The 4,618-nt window shown below is 36.8% G+C and overlaps 1 protein-coding gene across 1 annotated transcript in view; it reads left to right on the top strand.

Moving 5' to 3' along the window:
- LOC105265936 (neuropeptide FF receptor 2-like) overlaps positions 1-4,618 on the top strand; it is a 35,769-nt gene that overhangs the window by 16,456 nt on the left and 14,695 nt on the right. The window lies entirely within an intron of this gene.

The raw sequence follows: 4,618 nt of genomic DNA, 5'->3' as shown, positions 1-4,618 counted from the left end.
AAATCCGAGTTGACCTGATGAAAGCATGAGCTTGAATGACTTTAAATAATTTAACCCATTGAATGGGTCAAAATGAGTTGACCCTCTCCACAAAAATTTTCGTGATAAATTGAATGAATTGAAATCATTCCAGATTTTATTTCACCTGGCAGGCGCATAAATTAAAGTGACTTGACCCACAATATTGACCCATATCACCCACAATAATAACCCAGAATATGAGTCACTCAATTCACTGGCTTCGGATATGATTTGAGATTTGATTCGAGTCTGGAGTTATAATCTACACGTTTAAATAATTTAACGCAGGATTTAACGCGGGACTTAATTATAAACATAATGGGTCAAACGTTATACTTGACCCACACCATTTGAATCACTCTGACTCATTAAATGGGTCAAAATGAGTTGACGCTCTCCACTGAAATTTTCATGATAAATGGAATGAATGAAAATGATTCCAGATTTTATTTCACCTGACAGACGGATAAATTAGAGTGACTTGACCCACATATCACCCACAATAATAACCCAGACTGCGAGTCACTCAATTACATAATTCCACTGGCTTCGGATATGATTTAACCCTCCCCATCCCATTCTCACCCCTAAAATCTCCCAATCCCCTCTCGCTGTAATAGAATGGTGTGTGGGTGAAAATAGTTGGTGCCGAATAAAAAATGGCCCCCGTCACGGTGAAAATAACCACTAAAACTTTGCCCATGAACCATGAAAATCCTCCAAGATAATCCACTGCGATTTTCGCATAAACCCCCGATAGAAAAAATCGAGTGACACCAGAAGGTTGAAGGATGGATAAGAGTGTATCCGCTAAACGCCTCTCGATCACTCATCCAGCCCTTCATCGAGTGGCCGTCGACGGATGGCTAACGTTTGTTCATTTTCACCCGTCAATGGGTGAAAAACTCGATGTATTAACCCCTCCTCATCCCGATTAATCGCTCGCATCAGACACATCCCATGGGGGTAATGATCCACCTAGGGGCTCCTTTTTTCTTCTCTTTCTCATTTTCAACCAACGGGTTGATGTTTGGAGTGGGGATGTCAACCTGGGGATTTTAACCTCGCTACCTCCCCCGTGGGCATTCATCGGCTCGTCGAGGGCGTCGACTCGTTTTTCGTGATCGATACATTCCGGGGCGCTCATACAGACGTGCACACGAAAAAAAAATAAGTCAATCTGCTGGATTGATTCAACTTTATTCTGCTTGACTCAAGTTGTCAACTGCAGGTGACAATCGGTTGAGGTTATTGGATTATTTTTCGGATTGAATGGCTTTATGAAAATTGCGTCAATTCAATTTACAAGTCGTGACCTTGAGTTATTCGTGAGGCCGTAATCTATCCGTGATTATTTGACCTCTGCCATCTGTTGTTGATGTACGTTGACCTGAACTCTGAACCTTCCGGCCACTGGGATCGATTCGCTTTGTGGGTTTATTTATCTTTCGGGACCTTTGATCTTTTTTTGGGGCGTGCGTCAACATTTATCTGACGAATTTTTATTTATTTAACTTCATCTAGGGCGTCAGTCAATAATTACTTATTGAATTATTTCTGACTTTTCGTGAAGATCCAGAGAAAATGAAGAAAATCGGGAAAATCGGTGAGCGTGCATAATTTTTCATCACTTTACAATTGAAAAATTTAATCCATTAATTTTATATAAATAAAATAAAAATATCGTTTCGAAAAAAAAATGGACAGAACTCTGGGAGATGAAATAAAAATAAATATAAATATAAATATAAATATTCAATGAAATATTTTCCATGAACTTAAATATTTATCTAAAAATAAAAAATTCACGTACCAGTACTAGAATTTTTTCTGGCAGTCACTTAACGGTTACTTTTTCACCTAGTCTTTCATTTTAATTATCCCTCCTCTAAAATGTTTCGGGCAGCATTCTCGAAGTAATTATCTCACAGTACGAGTTTCCCGGTAATTAATGCCGTTTAATAATTCCAAAACTTCTGGGTGACTTGTTTCGATGAAAACATTCGTCTCGCTTCAATTCCGAAGTGGCGGTGATTCAATAACGCGCATTCAAGCTCAGCCGATGAGTTTGTATTCGGTATTCAAGTATTTGGTGAATTGAACAAACGGTGTATCCCATGAGAGGAAAAACCATCCGCGACATTTTCCCTAGGATTTTCACTCGCATCGTAAATCCCGGAGATGAAACTCAAGTCGATTTGCGCAAAAGTTGTGGTTTTATTGGTCAATTTATTTAGCGTGAGAATTTCTCATGTTTCGTTTTATTTCATCGGACATCGTGGGCCGGAGAATCTGACGGGTCATAAAAGGGGGGGGAGGGGGAGGGGGGTACTCCTCGGATCAATTGCACGTAAATAAATTCTATTTCAGTATTGAATTTGTTGATTGAATTCACGTTTCGGAATTTCAACGTTTGAATTTTGGAGGGAATTCGGGGAATCAGTGAAAAAGATTATAAAATAAACTTTTGACTTTTTTTATAATTAAATCGGTAAATGTCAGAGTTCTCGACGTTTCCCTGTTCGATCTCGACAGATCAATATTTGCGGTGGGAAAATATTTTTCCAGTTTCCATTCTCGTTTCACCAACTTTATTTGTCAATACCGAAGATGAATGTACGAATTTAATTTCAATTGTTAATGTCTTCTTGACTCCACCCATTTTTTATCAGTATTGGAAATGGGATAGTTAAATTAATTAAAACGGAGTAAATAAACTCTAATCACTTTTCGTTATTAAAACGCACGAGCAAGAATAACGTCTGAACTCTATCAAAATTTAAAAAATCAGAAAAAAATTTTGTGAAAAAATGGCGCCAAGTCGACGTGAATCTGATCGTCTCCAAGACAGAAACATGGGACAATTACTGAATAGTTGAAATGACACAGTAGGCGAACTGATTATGATATAATCTTATTTTTAAAAAACCATGGAGATATTAAAAAATGCCAAGTTTATGCTGACAGCGTCAACTAGGAAAATTTTCCGCAGTTTTAGTTCCGATTGGAAAATCGATTATTGTTAATAAAGGCTTTTGTCATTCCGGCTGTAACACATAACGTCTGAACTCTATCAATATCTCCATGAGACTAAAGACTAGTCACAAAAGATCATAAGAACATTCGTCACCAAAAAAAGAACTCATCAATGGTTTCTTGTGAAACCATTGTTTATGTTTATACTAACTCTAAGGCGACTCCGTCGAGTCCTCCATATCGATTAATTTTTGTGATCAACATAAATCAGTTCAATACATTTCTATAAATATTTAACTTGATATTCTAACAATCAGCTACACCCTTCACCATCGATTGATTAAACCCCAAATAATCGATATCATAAAAAAATCAAAAGATCGATTTCATCGGGTGTTAAATCATCTCCAAAAACCCCTTTCAACATTTTTCGACTGGATAAATAATTTTCGATTAAAAAATTCCCGAAAATCGACTGATGGTTTTAATTCCTCATTTATTATTTATAATCGTAATTCATACGGTCCTGAGAGATAGGGCATCTCAGGACAGCCGTTATGACATGAAAATGGTAACACCAGGAGAGAGTCCATGCCAATAGGCTATAGCAGCTATAGGCTTATATTAGGCGGTAAATCGATAAGCCGTTAACCACTACACATACAGTGACCCAGTAATACAGTACCCCACGCGATTGAAAAGAGAACATTTGGAGAGAGAGGCGACAGGGAAATTAGCGAGAAATGCGTTAGTGTAACACGGTTAATTCTCTCTCCCCCCCCCTTTCCCCTTTTGCCATCCCTCCCCCCCTTCCCTATTTATTCCATTCAATTACATCGAGTGTTGAGGGCTTTTATCGAGAATTTTTAATCCACAAATTTCGAGAGTCGAACGACCATTATTTCCATTATTTTCATTATTTCTATTATTTTAATTATTTATTATTGTTTATTTCATCGATTGAAAGAAAAAAATATTGAAAAAAAAAGATTGAAAAAAATAATTTAATAATAAAAAAATCTAAGAGTAGTTTGTAGGAATAATAATTTTTTGTGTGTGAATTGTTTTTTAAATTTTTGGTGGAATTAATTGAAATTTTATTGAATGGCGATCGAATCAGGTGCAGGGAATCGTGAAAATAACTTGGAAATTGTTCAGGGTCATCGACAACGGGTCAATGATTATTCCTTTCAATAATAATTCCTCGATCATCGATTTTCCATTTAACAAACGCGATTGCGTATGATTTCAGAATGTCGCTGATACAAAGTAATAAAATACGCGTTACGTCGATTAATCCGCAATGTGAGAATTGAGTGAAAGTATGTGTTTTGCTTGTTGGCTTGTGCGTACCGCATGTTGAATCGATCTCTCATTATTTCCGAAGGTAACGCACTTCGTCATTAAATGATAATGGCAATGCGAATTAATAGAGCGAGAAGTGTAAACGATTTTTAAATCGGCAATTGGTACCAAGGGGTTCCAAAAATAACGGCTCCCCCCCCCCCCCCCCAACGAGTGCCGACTTAAAAAAAATAATTAGAGATTAAAAATGTTCTCTTTCTTTTTATTTATTATTTTATTTATTATTGCATTATCGATTTTTTAAATGCGGAATTAA

This window comes from Fopius arisanus, unplaced genomic scaffold (genome assembly GCF_000806365.1).
Source record: "Fopius arisanus strain USDA-PBARC FA_bdor unplaced genomic scaffold, ASM80636v1 scaffold00033, whole genome shotgun sequence".
Classification (NCBI taxonomy): Eukaryota; Metazoa; Arthropoda; class Insecta; order Hymenoptera; family Braconidae; genus Fopius; species Fopius arisanus.
Note: the sequence above shows the minus strand (reverse complement) of the source record. Positions and strands in the feature narration are given on the sequence as shown.